This window comes from Aegilops tauschii, chromosome 7 (assembly GCF_002575655.3).
Source record: "Aegilops tauschii subsp. strangulata cultivar AL8/78 chromosome 7, Aet v6.0, whole genome shotgun sequence".
In the NCBI taxonomy this organism is placed as follows: domain Eukaryota; kingdom Viridiplantae; phylum Streptophyta; class Magnoliopsida; order Poales; family Poaceae; genus Aegilops; species Aegilops tauschii.
This window is the reverse complement of record NC_053041.3, coordinates 214,792,403-214,815,260: the sequence shown is the minus strand read 5'-3', so window position 1 is coordinate 214,815,260 and position 22,858 is coordinate 214,792,403.

Genomic DNA, 22,858 nt, shown 5'->3' with positions numbered 1-22,858 from the left:
GCAGCTAGGTAGTATGGATCAGGATGGAAGATAGTATGAAGCCAAACAACAATAGTCGTCACACAGTGAAGTCAATCAGATCAAGCAAGCAGGCAATGACTTCATGAAGACAAACTGTAAGTAGAGAGAGATAAGAGATAGAACCAGTTGCTTGGTGAGGACAGGGTTTTGTTGGACCAGTTCCAGTTGCTGTGACAACTGTACGTCTGGTTAGGGAGGCTGAGATTCAACTCAGAAGACCGCGTCGTCACCTTATTCCCCTTGAGCTAAGGACACTTAGTCCTCGCCCAATCACTCTGGTAAGTCTTCAAGGTAGACTTCCAAACCTTCACAGACTTCGTTCACCGGCAATCCACAATGACTCTTGGATGCTCAGAATGTGACGCCTAACCGGCTGGAGGATTCACAGTCCTCAAGTGTAACAAGTCTTCAGATCACGCGGACAGAAAGACTTCAGTGATGCCTAACACTCTGGCTCTGGGTGTTTTGGGCTTTGTCCTCGCAAGGATCTCTCTCTCTCAAATGCTTTGGAGGTGGGTTGCTCTCAAATGACAAAAGTCGTGTACTAACTCTGAGCAGCCACCAATTTATGGTGTAGGGGGTGGGCTATTTATAGCCAGGATGCAACCCGACCTGATTTGTCCAAAATGTCCCTGGGTCACTAAGGAACTGACACGTGTCCAACGGTCAGATTTCAAACACACGCAACAGCTTGACTCGGGCTACAAGTAAAGCTGACTCATCCAGCTTTGGATAAGATTTGCTCTCATTGTCTTTGCTCGAAGACATAGGATTTGGTTGAGCATCACCTTAGTCACTCTGACTTTGTTCACTTGGACCCCACTTAACAGTGCGGTGGTTCCTATGACTCAACAAAGAAGAAAAGGAAACTACGAAACAACTATGTCTTCGCACTCCATAGTCTTCACGTGAATGTCTTCTCAAGTGATAATCTTTGTTGTGAATATCTTCACAAACCACCATTGTCTTCAATGTCTTCACACATTTTTAGGGGTCATCTTTGGTAGGTAAACCGAATCAATGTGGGACTACTACCTGTGTTATCCTGCAATTCTCAAAAACACATTAGTCCCTCAACCAAGTTTGTCGTCAATACTCCAAAACCAACTAGGGGTGGCACTAGATGCACTTACAGGTTCGGCACTCTTATTTATTGAAAAGGCTACAAACGATCCCCTGTACTTGTGGGTTATCAAGACCTTTTTCTGGCGCCGTTGCCGGGGAGCAATAGCGTGGGGTGAATATTCTCGTGTGTGCTTGTTTGCTTTATCACTAAGTAGTTTTTATCTCCTGTTCTAAGTTGTTCTCTATCTTTAGTTATGGATATGGAACACGAAACACCAAAAAAATTAGTGGTACTTGCTACTCATGGAGATGGGGAACCTCCTAAAACCCTCGATGCTCGTTATGTGAAAGATATTATTCACTACTTTGATAATCCCGAGAAAATCCCATTCAACTATATAATGGGAGTAATGTTGGATCAACGTGAATACTTTAGGGATTATCTCTTAACTCATAAAGGTAACTTTTTATGGGATCAAATTCATATGTTGCATTGGTATGCTCGGGAGCTATGCTTCCGATATGATTTTACTTGTTGCTCTAGGATGAATGCTCCACACCTTCCCTTTTCATGCAAATTTAATGATAATGAAACCTTGGCTTCTTATGCTAATGGTATATATGATTATTATGATGTGGAACGAATAGAAGAATTTGTTGCTTTTAAGGGTGCTTATGAAATTGAAACTTTATTTGAAAAGTTTGAAGATTTTGATGATTCAGTTCATAGACCTAAAAGTTTTGCTATCCTTAAATATTGCTATGGTAATTATAAATGCAATTACGATATTGATATATTTATTGAGAAAGTCTCCGCTCTCCAAGAAGAGACTAATATTTTGCAGGAGTCTATGGAAGAAGAAAATGATGAAATTGTGAGCTCATTGGATGAAAATGATGATGAGGAGAGCGAAGAACAAAAGGAGGAAGAACAGATTAGCTACCCGTGCCCACCTTCTAATGAGAGCAACTCTTCAACTCATACATTATTTAATTCCCCTTCATGCTTACCGAAGGATAAATGCTATGATAATTGCTATGATCCCGTTGATTCTTTTGAAATATCCCTTTTTGATGAACTTGATGTGTAGCGACCAGACCTCAAACAGTCTGTGCTGCTGTGCATCAGTGTCATCCCTGGATCAGTAATGCTGACACGCACAGTACAAATGGAGGATTTATAACAGAGTAGCAATCACACACTTATTACATCGAGTATCTCTAAAGAGAAATAAGTATGATAAATATGGCTTAAGGCCATCTAATACGATAACAGCAGAAGGCTTGGAAGATAAGTGAGTCCATCAACTCCAACGGCATCACTGAGTATAAGACCACGACCTAAGGCACCTTACTCGTCGTCTGAAAAGTCTGCAACATAAAACATTGCAGCCCGAAAACGGGTCAGCACATGGAATATGCTGGCAATGTAACACATAGAGAATAATGAACATGATAATGCTATACTACATGCATATATGGCTGGTAGAAGGCTCTATGGTTACAGTTTTGCGAAAAGCCAATTTTTCCCTACTGCAAAGGAATAAATTTTGTTTAACTATCATGGTGGTTGTTAAACATTGAGATGGTTGACAGCATCTCAATCCCAATTAAGTATCATCATTAACCCAACAAAATTAATTAAAGTAACATGGTGATGAGATTCACATGATAATCCAAGTACTAGATACTCAAGATGTCCATAACCGGGGACACGGCTAATCATGATTAGTTTGTACACTCTGCAGAGGTTTGTGCACTTTTCCCCACAAGACTCGATCGCCTCCGCTTGATTCTCGCACTACATGATGTTTGAGAAACGGATGACCGAGACACAGTCTTTCAGAAACAATAACTCTTTACTCCGGGTGGACAGTTACACCTACTTTCCCCTACATCTGCTAGCCCACCCCTTCAAGAGATCATGTAACCTACTCAACTATGCTAGAGCCCATAATAGCTTGTGGCTGCACACGGAAGTTTCTAGCATGAATAATCTTATGATCCCTTTGAGCCTGGGTGGCGGCCCTTATAAAAACAGGCAACACTGGGTTCTCCAGGTGCCTCAATCCACCCAGATGTGAGTTTTAGTTGCCACCTTAAGTAAACCATTAATTAACAACCTCACATCTGTCGTGAATATCTCTCAAACCCAATCCACGTCTACTAGCATAGCATAGCGATATAAGCAAACGTAGAAGTAACTCCCAAGGGTTTGATAATAAACAGGGCAATAGGTACTACCTCAACTACATCCCAATACCCACAATTTAATTAGATCCTAACCATGCAATGTTTGAGGGTTGGTCTAATGCAATAAAACTGGGTAGTAAAAGAGGTATGATCAACGTGTTACTTGCCTTGCTGATGATCCGTGAAACTTAGCGATTCGAAGTAGCAAGCGGCGCACTCCCGGTACTCTATCGCAAACAAACAAGCATACAATAAGCACTCATCAAATGCACAGGTAAGACTCAAATAACGATCTAACCAGAAAGTTCAACTTAAGAACTCCGGTTTTGCAAAAAGAATCAAATCAAACGAAGCAACGAAAGTCAAATAGCAAAAGAAACAAGCTTCATTTACTAATCTGGATATAGGTCAAATTTTACAGTAGCAAAAACTTGTTTAAGTGGGTTAAACGAAAAAAGAATTTCGAGACGAAACTCTAGGCGCTTGAATCGCCTGATTCCGATAAACGAGCGAAAAGATAAACGAAAACGAAAATCTGATCGGAAATCGCGATCTGGAATAATCACAGAAAATCCGACGAAAAAGAAAACTGACGAACAGTTAAACGAACGGACGTTCGTTAACAGTGTCTAACCGACGAACACATTCGTTGAAACAAACGGGTCGGTGAACGTTCACTAATTAAATAAACCGAAAAAAATAAACCGATCTATATAAAAAAACTACGGTTTCGAAAAAAATAAACTGGGGTGTTTTTTTTTAAAACCGGACGGCGAACGGCGGCGGCTCCGGCTAACCTCCGGCGAGGCTCGGGACGGGGCTCCGGCGGGTCGGGCGAGGGCGGCGGGGCTGCGGGCGTCGAAGGGCGACGGGGCGGCGGCGTACGGCGTTGGGGCGGCGAGCTCCTCGGGCGGCGGCGTCGGGCTCTGGCGGCGGCGGCTCCTCGGGCGGCAGCGGCTTCGGATCGGGGCGGGGACGGGGTGAGGGAGAGGGGCGGGGTCGGGGGTATAAAAGGAGGGGGGTGCCGTGGAGGAGGGGGCAAGGCGGCGGGCGGCGGCGTGCTCGAGCTGGACTCGGCGGCGGCGGCGCTGCGTGCCCGAGAGGGAGACGGGGCGCGGGGCAGGCTGGGCCGTCGGCTGGGCTTTGGCCCAGTCGGCGCGCTCGACGTTTTTTTAAAATAATATCGCCGAATTTAAAAAAATCATAGAAAAATAAATAAAATTCCAAAAATACTAAAACAAATTTTCACCGTCTAATTAAAATAATTAGAACAAGATGAACATTTTTCTTGGCCCAAAAATGCAGTTTTGAAAACGTGCAATTTTTTTTAACGCATTTAAAATTGCAAATAAAACCCGAATAAAATCCAATATTTGATTTTAATATTTTTCCTCCAATATTTCAATTATTTTGGAGAAGTCATATTTTCTCCTCTCATTTATTTTAATATGAAATATTTTTCGGAGAGAAAAATAATTAAACCAAAAATCCTCATTTTATTATTTGATAAAAATCATATATGAAAACCGGGAAAAATCCCCAACTCTCTCCGAGGGTCCTTGAGTTGCTTAGGATTTTCGAGGATTTGCCAAAATGCAATAAAATATGCTATGCAATGATGATCTAATGTATAACATTCCAAATTGTAAATTTGGGATGTTACATGATGCTTGCTATGCTTGTGGCCAAGATGCCAATATGAATTATGCTTATGGAGATGAACTTTCTATAGTTCCTTATATTAAGAATGAAATTGTTGCTATTGCACCCACACATGATAGTCCTATTATCTTTTTGAATTCTCCCAAATACACTATATCGGAGAAGTTTGCACTTATTAAGGATTATATTGATGGATTGCATTCTACCATTACACATGATGATTTTGATGAATATAATATGCATGTGCTTGCTGGTCCTGCTTGCAATTATTATGAGAGAGGAACTACATCTCCGCCTCTTTATGTTTCCAACACGATAAAATTGCAAGAAACTGCTTATGCTATCTATTGGCCTTTACTTGATGTGCATGAATTGTTCTTGTATGACATGCCAATGCATAGGAAGAGAGTTAGAATTCGTCATTGCATGATATATGTTGCTTTGTGTTCACTACTAAATGCCAAATCATTGTTAATTAAAATTGGCTTTGATATACCTTGGGATCCGGGTGGATCCATTACTTGAGCACTTTATGCCTAGCTTAATGGCTTTAAAGAAAGCGCTGCCAGGGAGACAACCCGGAAGTTTTAGAGAGTCATTTATTTCTGTTGAGTGCTTTTATAAAGTTTAAAAACAGAAAAAATATAGAGGGGAACTTAAAAACTTTTTCACAAAAGAGAAGCGATTGGAAGCGATGCATTGGAGAAGTGAGGGTCGACCTTGAACACTTGTGTTCATGCTCATGCAAATAATGTAGAAATTTTCATGAAGATTCTCACAAAATTAATTATGCCCTTGTACAATTCCATTGTATTATAAAAATAATGTGCCAAGATTTGCCTTTAGGATGAGTAGGTTGCTTGTTGGTATGTGCGGTGCAAAAACAGAAACTTTGGCTGTAGTGCATGATTTTACATTTTTTACTGGAATGTCGAAAGCTTCTCAAACTTTTTGCACAGTCTTTCTATACAAATTGTTTATTTTTTCCCTATTTTTCAGAATTTTTGGAGTACCATAAGTATGGTTGGAGTTCAGATTACTACAGACTGTCCTATTTAAGACAAATTCTGTTTTTGATGCATTGTTTTGATGAAGCTATCGATTCTATCGGTGGTATAAGCTATGGAAAAGTTATATTACAGTAGATACAATGCAAAAACAAAATATTAATTGGTTTGCAACATTACTTAGAGTAGTGATTTGCTTTATTATACTAACGGATCTTACCGAGCTTTCTGTTGAGTTTTGTGTGGATAAAGTGATCAAAGATCGAGGAGGTCTCGATATGAGGAGAGGCAAGAGCTCAAGCTTGGGGATGCCCAAGGCACCCCAAGTAAATATTCAAGGAAACTCAAGCGTCTAAGCTTGGGGATGCCCCGGAAGGCATCCCATCTTTCTTCAACAAGTATCGGTATGTTTTCGTCTTCGTTTCGTTCACGTGATATGTGTAAATCTTGGAGCGTCTTTTGTGTTTATTTTTCACTTTTCTTTTATGCACCATGCTGGTATGAGATAGTCCATGGTTTATTTATAGAATGCTCATTGCACTTCACTTATATCTTTTGAGTATGGCTTTATAGAATGCTTCATGTGCTTCACTTATATCATCTGAAGTTTGGATTGCCTGTTTCTCTTCACATAGAAAACCGTTGTTCATAGAATGCTCTTTTGCTTCACTTATATTTATTAGAGAATGATATTTTGTAGAAAGAATTAAACTCTCATGCTTCACTTATACCCATTTAGAGAGTCAATAGGAATTGGTCAATTGCATGGTTAGTCATAAAATCCCACATAAAACTTATGGATCACTGAATATGATATGTTTGATTCCTTGCAATAGTTTTGCGATATAGAGATGGAATATGTGGGAGGTACTAGTAAAAGGTTGTGGTTAGTAAGAATGTTGGTGTTAAGGTTTGTGATTCCCGAAGCATGCACGTATAGTCTCTCGTTATGCTATGAAGTTGGAGCATGATTTATTATTGATTGTCTTCCGTATGAGTGGCGGTCGGGGACGAGCGATGGTCTTTTCCTACCAATATACCCCCTAGGGGCATGCGTAGTAGTACTTTGCTTCGAGGGCTAATAAATTTTTTCAATAAGTATATGAGTTCTTTATGACTAATGTGAGTCCATGGATTATACGAACTCTTACCTTTCCGCAATTTCCTAGCCTCTACGGTACTGTGGATTGCCCTTTCTCACCTCCAGAGTCTGTGCAAACTTCGCGGGTGCATCCAAACCCCGTGATATGATACGCTCTATCACACATAAGCCTTATTATATCTTCCTCAAAACAGCCACCATACCTACCTATTATGGCCTTTCCATAGACATTCCGAGATATATTGCCATGCAACTTCCACCGCTTCCATTTTGATGACTTGAGCATTCATTGTCATATTGCTTTGCATGATCATATAGCTGACATAGTAGTTGTGGCTCAGCCACCGTTTATCATTTTCTATACATGTTACGCTAGATCATTGCACATCCTGGTATTGCCAGAGGCATTCATATAGAGTCATACTTTGTTATAGGTATCGAGTTGTAATATTGAGTTGTAAGTAAATGGAAGTGTGATGATCATCAATTATTCATTTTTAGAGCATTGCCCCATTGAGGAAACGATGATGGAGACTATGATTCCACCACAAGTCGGGATGAGACTCCGGACAATGAGAGAAAACATATATAAAAAAAGAAAAAAGAAAAAGAAAAAAAGGAAGAAAAAAGAAAAAAGAAAGAAAAAAGTAATAAAGAGAGAAGGGGCATGCTAGTTCCACACTTGTGCTTCAAAGTAGCACCATGTTTTTCATATGGAGAGTCTCCTATGTTGTCACTTTCATATACTAGTGGGAATTTTTCATTATAGGATTAGATGCGCACCCACTTAGTTTTCATATTGAGCTTTCATACACTTATAGCTCTTAGTGCATTCGTTGCATGGCAATCCCTACTCCTCGCATTGATACCGATTGATGGGCATCTCCATAGCCTGTTGGTTGGCCGCGTCGGTGTGAGACTTCCTTACTTTTTTGTCTTCTCTATATTTACCCCTACCATCATACTCTATTCCACCCGTAGTGCTATATCCATGGTTTGCGCTCATGTATTGCGTGAGGGTTGAAAAAGCTGAAGCACGTTCAAAAGTATGAACCAATTGCTTGGCTTGTCATCAGGGTTGTGCATGGTAAATACTTTTTGTTAAGAAGATAGAGCATGACAAGACTATATGATTTTGTAGGGATAGCTTTCTTTAGCGTTGATATTTTGAAAGACATGATTGTTTGTTGGGATGCCTGAGTATTGATGTCTTTATGTCAAATTATAGACTATTGCTTTGAATCACTCATGTCTTAATATTCATGCCATGATTAAATATATGATCAAGTTTATGATAGGTAGCATTCCACATCAAAAATTATCTTTTTTATCATTTACCTGCTCGAGGACGAGCAGGAATTAAGCTTGGGGATGCTGATATGTCTCCATCGTATCTATAATTTTTGTATTGTTTCATGCCAATATTATACAACTTTTACATATTTTTGGCAACAATTTATTTGATTTATTGGACTAACCTATTGATCCAGTGCCTAGTGCCAGTTCCTGTTTGTTGCATGTTTTTGTTTCACAAAAAATCCATATCAAACAAAGTCCAAACACGATAAAAATTTACAGAGAATTATTTTGGAATATATGTGATTTTTGGGAGGTGGAATCAACGCAAAAGGGGGCCCACAGTCACCACAACCCACCAGGGCGCGCCCAGTTATCTTGTGCCCTCCTCGAGGTCGGTTGGGGCCCTTCTTCTGGCGCAAGAAAGATAATTTATGGAAAAAATTGTGTAAATTTTTAAGCGCAATCGAAGTTACGGATCTCCGGGAATTTAAGAAACGGTGAAGGGCCAGATATGGGAAACGCAAAACAGAAGAGAACAGAGAGGGAGATCCAATCTCGGAGGGGCTCCCACCCCTCGGCCGCCATGGAGGCCTTGGACCAGAGGGGGAACTCTCCTCCCATCTAGGGGGGAGGCCAAGGAAGAAGAAGAAGGAGGGGCCCTCTCTCCCCCTCTCTCCCGTTGGCGCCAGAGTGCCACCGGGGCAAGGATCGTGACATCGATCTACATCAACAATCTTGCTACCATTGAAAGTGCGTTAAGTCGACTAGAGGGGGGTGAATAGGCGATTTGTATGAATTCTTCACTGAGGAATTTTGGGGTGAGGAAATTCCTAAGCGAAGAACTACTTGCAGCGGAATAAGTACTCAGATGCAAACATAACAAAACATAAGCATGGTCATCATGAAGAAATGTAAACACGCACACAGTACAGAAAGCGTAAGCACAGGATAAAACAGGATGAAGACAAACAGACTGAAGAAATTGAACTGAGGAAATTGAGAAAGTCTTCAGTCAAAGTCTTCAAACAGATATGAACAAGCACACAACACAGTAATGAGGAAATGGAAGAGTTGAGGAAATAGAACCAGTTGGCTTGGTGAAGACAATGATTTGGTAGACCAGTTCCAACTGCTGTGACAGTTATACGTCTGGTTAGGGCGGCTAGGTATTCAAACCTGAGGACACATAGTCCCGGACACCCAGTCCTGAACACACAGTCAGGGACACTTAGTACTCACCGTATTCCCCTTGAGTTAAGGTCACACAGACCTCGCCCAATCACTCGTGGTAAGTCTTCAGGTGACTTCCAAACCTTCACAAACTCGGTCACTCGGCGATCCACAATTTCCTCTTGGATGCTCTAGACCATGACGCCTAACTATTTGGAAGATGCACAGTATTCAAAGGTAACAAGCGTAGGATCCACGCAGGATCAATCTCTTCAGTGATACTCAATCACTTTGGGTTTGTAGGTGTTTGGGTTTGGGTTTTCCTCACTTGATGATTTTCGCTCAAAGTCCTCGGATGATGGGATGCTCTCAAATGACAAGTGTCAGTTTCTCTCGGAGCAGCCAACCAGCTAGTGGTTGTAGGGGGCAAATATTTATAGCCAAGGGAGCAGCCCGACATGATAAGACATAAATGCCCTTCAATGATATGACCGTTAGGTGGATAAGATATTTTGGGACAGCTGGCGCGTAGCACAGCAACGGTCGGAAATTTGACTATCAAATTCCTCAGGGCTATTGATGTCTACTACACAACCTTCTTGTAGGCGTTGTTGGGCCTCCAAGTGCAGAGGTTTGTAGGACAGTAGCAAATTTCCCTCAAGTGGATGACCTAAGGTTTATCAATCCGTGGGAGGCGTAGGATGAAGATGGTCTCTCTCAAGCAACACTGCAACCAAATGACAAAGAGTCTCTTGTGCCCCAACACACCCAATACAATGGTAAATTGTATAGGTGCACTAGTTCGGCGAAGAGATTGTGATACAAGTGCAATATGGAAGGTAGATATAGGTTTTTGTAGTCTGAAAATATAAAAACAGCAAGGAACTAATGATAAAAGTGAGCGTAAACGGTATTGCAATGCTAGAAAACAAGGCCTAGGGTTCATACTTTCACTAGTGCAAGTTCTCTCAACAATAATAACTGTAGCGACCAGACCTCAAATAGTCTGTGCTGCTGTGCACCAGTGTCATCCCTGGATCAGTAATGCTGGCACGCACAGTACAAATGGAGGATTTATAACAGAGTAGCAATCACACACTTATTACATCGAATATCTCAAAAGAGAATAAGTATGATAAATATGGCTTAGGGCCATCTAAATACGATAACAGCGGAAGACTTGGAAGATAAGTGAGTCCATCAACTCCAACGGCATCACTGAGTATAAGACCACGACCTAAGGCACCTTACTCGTCGTCTGAAAAGTCTGCAACATGAAACGTTGCAGCCCGAAAATGGGTCAGCACATGGAATATGCTGGCAAAATAACACATAGAGAATAATGAACATAATAATGCTATACTACATGCATATATGGCTGGTGGAAAGCTCTATGGTTACAGTTTTGCGAAAAGCCAATTTTTCCCTACTGCAAAGGAATAAGTTATGTTTAACTATCATGGTGGTTGTTAAACATTGAGAAGGTACCTCCAACTCAATCCCAATTAAGTGTCATCATTAACCCAACAAATTAATTAAAGTAACATGGTGATGAGATTCACATGATAATCCAGGTACTAGATACTCAAGTTGTCCATAACCGGGGACACGGCTAACCATGATTAGTTTGTACACTCTGCAGAGGTTTGTGCACTTTTCCCCACAAGACTCGATCGCCTCCGCTTGATTCTCGCACTGCATGATGTTTGAGAAACGGATGACCGAGACACAGTCTTTCAGAAACAATCACCCTTTACTCCGGATGGACAGTTACACCTACTTTCCCCTACATCTGCTAGCCCACCTCTTCAAGAGATCATGTAACCTACTCAACTATGCTAGAGCCCATAATAGCTTGTTGCTGCACACGGAAGTTTCTAGCATGAATAATCTTATGATCCCTTTGAGCCTGGGTGGCGGTCCATAGGATGATCACACGGGTACCCCGGGATATCCAAAAATACAGGCAGCACTGGGTTCCCCAGGTGCCTCAATCCACCCAGATGTGAGTTTTAGTTGCCACCTTAAGCAAACCATTAATTTACAATCTCACATCTGTCATGAATATCTCTCAAACCCAATCCACGTCTACGAGCATAGCATGGCAATATAATAGCAAACGTAGAAGTAACTCCCAAGGGTTTGATAAATAACACAGGTAATAGGTACTACCTCAACTACATCCCAATACCCACAGTTTAATTAGATCCTAACAATGCAATGTTTGAGGATTGATCTAGTGCAAATAAAACTGGGTATGGAAATGTATGATCAAAGTGTTACTTGCCTTGCTGATGATCCGCGAAACCTAGAGATTCGAAGTAACAAACGGCGCACTCCGGGTACTCTATCGCAAACAAACAAGCAAACAATAAGTACTCATCTAATGCACAGGTAAAACTCGAATGAAAGATCCAACCAGAAAGTTCAACTTAAGAACTCCGGTTTGCAAAAAGAATCAACTCGAACGAAGTAACGAAAGTCAAACGGCGAAAGAAACAAGCTTCGTTTACTAATCTGGATCTAGGTCAAATTTTACAGTAGCAAAAACTTGTTTGAGTAGGTTAAACGGAAAGAGAATTTCGAGATGAAACTCTAGGCGCTGGAATCGCCTGATTCCGATAAACGAGCGAAAAGTTAAACGAAAACAAAGATCTGATCTGAAATCGGGATCTGGAATAATCGCGGAAAAATCCGACGGAAAAGAAAACTGACGAACGGTTAAATGAACGAACGTTCATTAACAGCGAAAATCCGACGAACACGTTCATTAATACGAACGAATCGGTGAACGTTCACTAAATAATAAAACCAAAGAAAAATAAACCGATCTAGGGTTTAGAAAAAAACGAACGGTTTTTTCATTTTTTATTAGAAAAACCGGCAAGCGGCGGCGGCGGCTCGGTACCTCGTCGGGACGGGCTCCGGCGGGGCGGCTTGGGGCTCCGGCGGGGGTCGGCGAGGGCGGCGGGGGTGGCGGCGCTCGGGCTGCGGCGAGGGGCGGCGAGGGGCGGCGGCGTCGGCGGCGCATGGCGAGCGGGCGGCGGCGCTGCGGCTCCGGCGGGGCGGCGTCGGCGGTGGCGCATGGCGAGCGGGCGGCGGCGCTGCGGCTCCGGCGGGGCGGCTTGGGGCGGGCTCGGGGTGAGGGAGGGGGCGGCGGCGGCGGGTATTTATGAGAGGGGGGCTGCTTGGAGGAGGGGGCAAGGCGGCGGCGGCGGCCGTGCTCGGGGCGGACTCGGGCGGCGGCGCTGGCGTGCGCGCGAGGGAGACGTGCGCGGGGCTGGGCCGGCCGGCTCGGCTGGGCCTCGGCCCGGTCGGGCGCGGTGGGTTTTTTTTAAATATTCCTCCAAAATCAAAACAAATCATAGAAAAATAAATAAAAATCCAAATATGATAAAACAAATTTTCCCCGTCTAATTAAAATAATTAGAACAAGGTGAACATTTTTTTGACACAAAAATGCAGTTTTGAAAACGTGCAATTTTTTTAATGCAATTAAAATTGCAAATAAAATCCGAATAAAATCCAATATATGATTTTAATATTTTTCCTCCAATATTTCAATTGTTTTGGAGAAGTCATATTTTCTCCTCTCATTTATTTTAATGTGAAATATTTTTCCGGAGAGAAAATAATTAAAACCGAAATCCTCGTTTTATTATTTGATGAAAATCAAACATGATAAATCGGGAAAATCCCCAACTCTCTCCGAGGGTCCTTGAGTTGCTTAGGATTTATCGCGGATTTGCCAAAATGCAATAAACTATGCTATGCAATGATGATCTATGTATAACATTCCAAATTGAAAGTTTGGGATGTTACAAACCTACACCCCTTAAGATGAATCTCGCCCTCGAGATTCGGGTTGGCTAGAAAATAGGTGAGAGTGGTCCTTCCGTAGATCTTCCTCTCGCTCCCAGGTGGCTTCATCTTTCGTGTGGTGACTCCACTGGACTTTGCAAAACTTGATAACCTTACTGCGGGTGACTCGGCTGGCATACTCGAGAATCTTAACTGGTTTCTCCTCATAGGTCAAATCACCTTCCAGCTGAATCGCTTCCAGTGGCACTGTATCTCTCATTGGTATCTCAGCCATCTCTGCGTGGCACTTCTTCAACTGTGAAACGTGAAATACGTCGTGAACTCCTAACAATCCTTCGGGCAATTCCAGCTTGTAGGCAACTTCTCCCATACGTTCCAAAACTCTGTATGGACCGATAAAACGGGGCGCTAGCTTTCCCTTAACTCCAAAGCGCTTCACTCCTCGAAGTGGTGATACTCGAAGATAAACTCTGTCTCCGACTTCGTGAACTGTCTCCTTTCGTTTAGAATCAGCATAACTCTTCTGCCTGGACTGGGCTACCTTGAGCCTATCGCGAATCAACCTCACTTTCTGTTCAGACTCCTTAATCAAATCTGGTCCAAACAACTGACGGTCTCCTACTTCGTCCCATAACAACGGTGTTCTACACCTCCTTCCGTACAAAGCTTCGAAAGGGGCCATCTTCAAACTGGTTTGATAACTGTTGTTGTAAGAAAACTCTGCATATGGCAAATTGTCATCCCAACTAGATCCATAATCTAGGGCACAAGCTCTCAGCATGTCTTCCAAAATCTGATTGACTCTTTCGGTCTGTCCATCTGTCTGTGGGTGAAAGGCTGTACTAAATTCTAGTCTGGTTCCCAATGTTTCATGTAACTGCTTCCAAAACTTCGAGGTAAACTGGGTTCCTCTATCTGATACAATGGTCCTCGGAACTCCATGGAAACATACGATCCTGGTCATGTATATCTTTGCCAACTTAGCACTGGTGTAAGTGGTCTTCACTGGAATGAAATGAGCTACTTTCGTCAAACGGTCGACTACAACCCATATTTAGTCATAGCTAGAACGAGTCCTGGGCAATCCCGTGATAAAAATCCATGCCTATTTTATCCCACTTCCATTCGGGTATTAGCAATGGTTGTAGCAATCCTGCTGGCTTCTGATGTTCTGCCTTCACACTCTGACATACATCACAAACTGCTACATACTCCGCAATATCCTTCTTCATTCCGGTCCACCAGAAAGTATCCTTCAAGTCCAAATACATCTTGGTATTTCCTGGGTGAATCGAATACGGTGAATCATGGGCCTCTTGCAAGATCAACTTCCTGATCTCCGGATCATTGGGCACATAAACACGGTCCTCAAACCATAAGTATCGTGCTCATCCTCACGAAATCCCTTGGCTTTTCCTTTGCTCATCCTTTCCTTTATCTCGTCAATCTCCTTGTCTGTCTTCTGAGCTTCTCTGATCTTTTCCATCAAGGTAGACTGAATATCCAACGTTGCTAAATAGCCTCTTGGGACTATCTCCAAACATAGCTCGCGAAGGTCCTCGGCTAACTCCTGAGGTAACTCTCCTGTCATGAGGGTGTTGACATGGCTCTTGCGGCTCAACGCATCTGCTACTATGTTAGCCTTCCCTGGGTGATATGCAATCTCATATCATAATCCTTAATGAGCTCCAACCATCTCCTTTGTCCGAGATTTAACTCCTTCTGCGTGAAAATATACTTCAAACTCTTGTGGTCCGTGTACACCTCACAATGGTTTCCGATGAGAAGATGTCTCCATGTCTTCAACGCATGCACTACGGCTGCTAATTCCAAATCATGCGTGGCATAATTCTTCTCATGGGGTTTAAGTTGTCGTGAAGCATATGACACAACTCTACCTTCCTGCATAAGCACTGCTCCAAGTCCTCGACGAGAAGCATCACAATAAACTTCATAATCCTTGCGTTGGTCTGGCAGAATAAACACTGGTGATGTAACCAATCATTTCTTCAATTCTTGGAAACTAGCTTCACATTCCTCAGTCCAATTGAATTTGGTGTCCTTCTTTAGTAGCTCAGTCATGGGTTTTGCAATCTTTGAGAAATTCTCAATAAACCTCCGGTAGTATCCTGCAAGTCCAAGAAAACTCCGGATCTCTCCAACTGACGTGGGTGATTCCCAACTTGTTACCGTGTCAACTTTGGCGGGGTCTACTGCTATTCCTTCTCCAGAAATAACATGTCCGAGGAATCCAACTTCCTTCAGCCAAAATTCACATTTGCTGAACTTGGCGTATAACTGATGTTCTCCGAGCTTCTCAAGTACCAAACGCAAATGCTCCTTATGCTCTTCCTCATTCTTGGAAAAGACTAAAATATCGTCTATGAACACCACGACGAACTTATCCAAGAACTCCATAAACACTTTGTTAATCAGGTTCATGAAATAGGCAGGTGCGTTAGTCAGACCAAATGACATAACGGTATACTCATACAGCCCATATCTGGTGGTAAAAGCCGTCTTAGGTATATCCTGCTCTCGAATCTTTAACTGATGGTTCCTGATCGTAGATCGATCTTGGAAAATACTTTAGCTCCTTGTAAGCGGTCAAACAAATCATTGATCATCGGCAGTGGGTACTTCTTTTTGATGGTCACTTCATTCAATCCACGGTAATCAACAACCATCCTCAACGATCCATCTTTCTTCTCCACTAGAAGTACCGGTGATCCCCAAGGTGACGAACTTGGGCGAATATAGCCTTTATCCAATAACTCCTTAATCTGCTTCTTAATTTCCTCCAAATCTTTTGCGGGCATCCTGTACGGTCTCTTAGATATTGGCCCTTTGCCTGGCAAAAGTTCAATCAAGAACTCAATGTCTCTATCTGGTGGCATGCCTGGCAACTCTTCTGGAAATACATCCGGGTAATCCTTCACCACTGGTACCTCCTCCTGTACAACTCCTGATAAGGAATTCACTTGAGTCCTCTTTGGCACATGCCGGGATACATACTTGATCCTTCTTCCTTCTGGGGTGGTAAGCAAAATCGACTTACTGGCGCAATCGATGTTTCCTCCATACATCGATAGCCAATCCATTCCCAAAATCACATCCAAACCTTGCGACTCCAAAATTATTAGGTCTGAGGGTAAAACATGCCTACCTATGGCCAATGGCATCTGAAACCATCCTTGGCTTGCCATATACTCTGGTCCTGGCGAGGTTACTAACATAGGTGTTCTGAGAACTTTGGTGGGCAACTTAAACTTATCCACAAATCCCCTTGATATGTATGAATGCGATGCACCAGTATCAAAAAGAACGATTGCAGTAAATGACTTAACCAAAAACTTACCTATTACTGCATCAGGCTGTGCTTCAACCTTTTCCACGCTCACGTGGTTCACATGTCCTTTATTGAAAGGGTTCGGCTTCTTCCCAGAGCTTCCATTGCCATTACCATTCTGGACTTCAGGACAATCATTTGCATAGTGTCCAGTCTTCTGGCACTTGAAACAAGTAACGTGACTTAGATCCCTCTTGGCTGGGGTAGATGGGTTATTACGGTTCTGTCCGTTGCTTCCTCCATTCCCATTACCATTCTTGGAGCCATTATGGTTGTGCGTACTACCTCCTCCATGGGTATGCTGAAACTGTCCTCCCGGTTTCGGGGCAAAACGTGGCTTCAGCTGAGCTCCAGAATTGTACTTCCCTTGTCCATACTTCCTCTTACGGTTTTCAATCTGCTGCTGCTTCCCTTCAATCATGAGAGCTCTATCTACCAACTCCTGGTAGTTGTTGAAGGTTGCTACCATTAGCTGCATGCTCAGTTCATCATTCAGTCCTTCCAAAAACTTCTCCTGCTTGGCTGCATCTGTAGCAACGTCATCTGGTGCATAACGTGCTAACTTACTGAAATCCTCCACATACTGGCCTATGGTGCGTCCTCCTTGGCGTAGGTTGCGAAACTCATGCTTCTTCATAGCCATAGCTCCTGCTGAAACATGAGCTGTGCGGAAAGCTTGCTGAAACTGGTCCCATGTGACAGTGTCAATAGGGTGTGTGGCTGTGTAATTCTCCCACCATGATGCTGCGGGTCCATCAAGCTGATGTGCGGCAAAATGCACTCTTTCCGCATCTGTGCATCCTGCTGTGGCCAACTCCCTTCCAACTTTGCGGAGCCAATCATCTGCAACAATCGGCTCAGTGCTGCTGGAAAACACCGGCGGGTTTAACCTCAAGAAACGGGCTAAGTGATCAACAGGTGGAGGTGGTGGGTTGTTGTTGTTGTTGCCTTGTTTCTGTACCAACACTTGCATTAGGGCATTCTGTTGCTGAATCAACTGGGTGATCTCGCGTGGGAAAACAAATCCGGTGTCGCGTCTCGGAGGCATCTGATGGGTTAGAAAAGATGAGAGTTAAGAATAGAATGAGGTCTAGAGGGAAAACACTACCCATATGCTCATGAGTCAAATACAATCAATATCACTCAATCAATTCAAACAAGGCATACAATCGATCTAACTAGCGTTACAAAGTGCTTGAACTATACTATTAAATGGGGGAAACTACTACTGATATGGTGGTCTACTAGAAATTTTGATCAGTTGAAGACTCCATGATATCTGCTCCAGCTTCATCAACAAAGTCATCTTCACTGGGGTCCGAGTCGGTGTCGTCGATGATGATGTAGTTATCCGGGCAAGCGCATTCGTCATCTTCTGCTTTTGGCACTGGATTTCCCATGAATACTCCAATCTTCTTCTCAAGGTCATAATTCTTCCCTACTAGTGCGACGATTTCCTCCAAATAATTCTCGCGTGTAGCCTTGAGTTCTTCCTCCAGCTCCTTGATTTTCGTCAATGCCTTCTTCAGATCTTCCTTGTTTGAGCACATCTGGTTCTCCTGGCGACGAATGTGTTGGTTTTGCTCCTGGATGAAAGCTGCAATTGATCCATCCTTCTTGGTTCTGATCATCTCCCATTGCTCGTCTCGGCGTCCACAAATCTGATAAATAGTATCCTTAAGCTCCCTGTGGTAGACTTCTCCAATGCGTCCCATAGCGATGTGGGCGGCCATGCTCTTCCCTAAACTCCAGGTTGGTGCTTCAAAAACCAATTTTATTGGCTCAGTAACTGGCACAAACGTCCTTCCTGGAACTTGAACTTGAATCTTCCAGCTCTCCTCTTCAGGTAATGTGGCGTTGTAGGTTCCGGTGATGCTTGGTATTCCCATGTTCAAGTACTTAGTGACTTCCTTCAAGTGTCGTCCAAAAGGCGTGTCTTCATCTGGTTGCATGAACTTGCTCCTTGCATCCGCCATTCCTAAAAGAGTAGAAAGTGGAGAGGGGTCAGAAATGAGAAGAGAGAAGTGTTCTACGGCTTAAGCTTAGTGGTCGTGTCCTACAGTCAGCGTGTGCTCTGATACCACCTTTGTAGCGACCAGACGTCAAATAGTCTGTGCTGCTGTGCACCAGTGTCATCCCTGGATCAGTAATGCTGACACGCACAGTACAAATGGAGGATTTATAACAGAGTAGCAATCACACACTTATTACATCGAATATCTCAAAAGAGAATAAGTATAATAAATATGGCTTAGGGCCATCTAAATACGATAACAGCGGAAGACTTGGAAGATAAGTGAGTCCATCAACTCCAACGGCATCACTGAGTATAAGACCACGACCTAAGGCACCTTACTCGTCGTCTGAAAAGTCTGCAACATGAAACGTTGCAGCCCGAAAATGGGTCAGCACATGGAATATGCTGGCAAAATAACACATAAAGAATAATGAACATAATAATGCTATACTACATGCATATATGGCTGGTGGAAAGCTCTATGGTTACAGTTTTGCGAAAAGCCAATTTTTCCCTACTGCAAAGGAATAAGTTATGTTTAACTATCATGGTGGTTGTTAAACATTGAGAAGGTACCTCCAACTCAATCCCAATTAAGTGTCATCATTAACCCAACAAATTAATTAAAGTAACATGGTGATGAGATTCACATGATAATCCAGGTACTAGATACTCAAGTTGTCCATAACCGGGGACACGGCTAACCATGATTAGTTTGTACACTCTGCAGAGGTTTGTGCACTTTTCCCCACAAGACTCGATCGCCTCCGCTTGATTCTCGCACTGCATGATGTTTGAGAAACGGATGACCGAGACACAGTCTTTCAGAAACAATCACCCTTTACTCCGGATGGACAGTTACACCTACTTTCCCCTACATCTGCTAGCCCACCTCTTCAAGAGATCATGTAACCTACTCAACTATGCTAGAGCCCATAATAGCTTGTGGCTGCACACGGAAGTTTCTAGGATGAATAATCTTATGATCCCTTTGAGCCTGGGTGGCGGTCCATAGGATGATCACACGGGTACCCCGGGATATCCAAAAATACAGGCAGCACTGGGTTCCCCAGGTGCCTCAATCCACCCAGATGTGAGTTTTAGTTGCCACCTTAAGTAAACCATTAATTAACAATCTCACATCTGTCATGAATATCTCTCAAACCCAATCCACGTCTACGAGCATAGCATGGCAATATAATAGCAAACGTAGAAGTAACTCCCAAGGGTTTGATAAATAACACAGGTAATAGGTACTACCTCAACTACATCCCAATACCCACAGTTTAATTAGATCCTAACCATGCAATGTTTGAGGATTGATCTAGTGCAAATAAAACTGGGTATGGAAAAGTATGATCAAAGTGTTACTTGCCTTGCTGATGATCCGCGAAACCTAGAGATTCGAAGTAACAAGCGGCGCATTCCGAGTACTCTATCGCAAACAAACAAGCAAACAATAAGTACTCATCTAATGCACAGGTAAAACTCGAATGAAAGATCCAACCAGAAAGTTCAACTTAAGAACTCCGGTTTGCAAAAAGAATCAACTCGAACAAAGTAACGAAAGTCAAACGATGAAAGAAACAAGCTTCGTTTACTAATCTGGATCTAGGTCAAATTTTACAGTAGCAAAAACTTGTTTGAGTAGGTTAAACGGAAAGAGAATTTCGAGATGAAACTCTAGGCGCTTGAATCGCCTGATTCCGATAAACGAGCGAAAAGTTAAACGACAACGAAGATCTGATCTGAAATCGGGATCTGGAATAATCGCGGAAAATCCGACGGAAAAGAAAACTGACGAACGGTTAAACGAACGAACGTTCATTAACAGCGAAAATCCGACGAACACGTTCATTAATACGAACGGATCGGTGAACGTTCACTAAATAATAAAACCGAAGAAAAATAAACCGATCTAGGGTGTAGAAAAAAACGAACGGTTTTTTTTATTTTAGAAAAACCGGCAAGCGGCGGCGGCGGCTCGGTACCTCGTCGGGACGGGCTCTGGCGGGGCAGCTTGGGGCTCCGGCGGGGGTCGGCGAGGGCGGCGGGGTGGCGGGGCTCGGGCGGCGGCTCGGGGCGGCGAGGGGCGGCGTTGGCGGCGGCGCACGGTGAGCGGGCGGCGGCGCTGCGGCTCCGGCGGGGCGGCTTGGGCGGGCTCGGGGTGAGGGAGGGGGCGGCGGCGGCGGGTATTTATGAGACGGGGGGCTGCTTGGAGGAGGGGGCAAGGCGGCGGCGGCGGCCGTGCTCGGGGCGGACTCGGGCGGCGGCGCTGGCGTGCGCGCGAGGGAGACGGGCGCGGGGCTGGGCCGGCCGGCTCGGCTGGGCCTCGGCCCGGTCGGGCGCGGTGGGTTTTTTTTAAATATTCCTCGGAAATCAAAAAAAATCATAGAAAAATAAATAAAAATCCAAATATGATAAAACAAATTTTCCCCGTCTAATTAAAATAATTAGAACAAGGTGAACATTTTTTTGACACAAAAATGCAGTTTTGAAAACGTGCATTTTTTTAATGCAATTAAAATTGCGAATAAAATCCAATATATGATTTTAATATTTTTCCTCCAATATTTCAATTGTTTTGGAGAAATCATATTTTCTCCTCTCATTTATTTTAATGTGAAATATTTTTCCGGAGAGAAAATAATTAAAACCGAAATCCATGTTTTATTATTTGATGAAAATCAAACATGATAAATCGGGAAAATCCCCAACTCTCTCCGAGGGTCCTTGAGTTGCTTAGGATTTATCGAGGATTTGCCAAAATGCAATAAAATATGCTATGCAATGATGATCTACGTATAACATTCCAAATTGAAAATTTGGGATGTTACAATAACATAATTGGATCATATAACTATCCCTCAGCATGCAACAAAGAGTCACTCCAAAGTCACTAATAGCGGACAACAAACGAAGAGATTATGGTAGTGTACGAAACCACCTCAAAGTTATCCTTTCTGATCGGTCTATTCAAGAGTCCGTAGTAAAATAACATGAAGTTATTCTTTCCGTTTGATCTATCATAGAGTTCGTACTAGAATAACACCTTAAGACACAAATCAATCAAAACCCTAATGTCACCTAGATACTCCAATGTCACCTCAAGTATCCGTGGGTATGATTATACGATATGCATCACACAATCTCAGATTCATCTATTCAACTGACACAAAGAACTTCAAAGAGTGCCCCAAAGTTTCTACCGGAGAGTCAAGACAAAAACATGTGCCAACCCCTATGCATAAGTTCACAATGTTACGGAACCTGCAAGTTGATCACCAAAACATACATCAAGTGAATCACGTGAATATTCCATTGTCACCACAGATAAGCACATGCAAGACATACATCAAGTGTTCTCAAATCCTTAAAGACTCAACCCGATAAGATAACTTCAAAGGGAAAAATCAATCCATTAAAAGAGAGTAGAGGGGCAGAAACATCATAAGATCCAACTATAATAGCATCAAGATCGTGCCATATCAAGAACACGAGAGAGAGAGAGAGAGAGATCAAACACATAGCTACTGGTACATACCCTCAGCCCCGAGGGTGAACTACTCCCTCCTCATCATGGAGAGCGTCGGGATGATGAAGATGGCCACTGGAGAGGGATCCCCCCTCCGGTAGGGTGCCGGAACGGGTCTAGATTTATTTTCGGTGGCTACAGAGGCTTGCGACGGTGGAACTCCCGATCTAGGTTATGTTCTGGAAGTTTGGGTATATATAAGAAGTGTTGGCGTCGGGAACAAGTCAGGGGGGTCCCCGAGGCAGCCACGAGGTAGGGGGGCACGCCCCCCACCCTCGTGGGTGCCTCGGGACTCTTCTGGCCTATCTCCGATGCTCCGTGGGCTTCTTCTGGTCCAAAAATAATCTCCGTGAAGTTTCAGGTCAATTGGACTCCATTTGGTTTTCCTTTTCTGCGATACTCAAAAACAAGGAAAAACACAAACTGGCACTGGGCTCTAGGTTAATAGGTTAGTCCCAAAAATCATATAAAATAGCATATAAATGCATATAAAACATCCTAGATGGATAATATAATAGCATGGAACAATCAAAAATTATAGATACGTTGGAGACATAACAGCTATCATGTTCCTCACTTGTAGGCAATCCGCATTAGCGAATTCCTAACTCCTCAG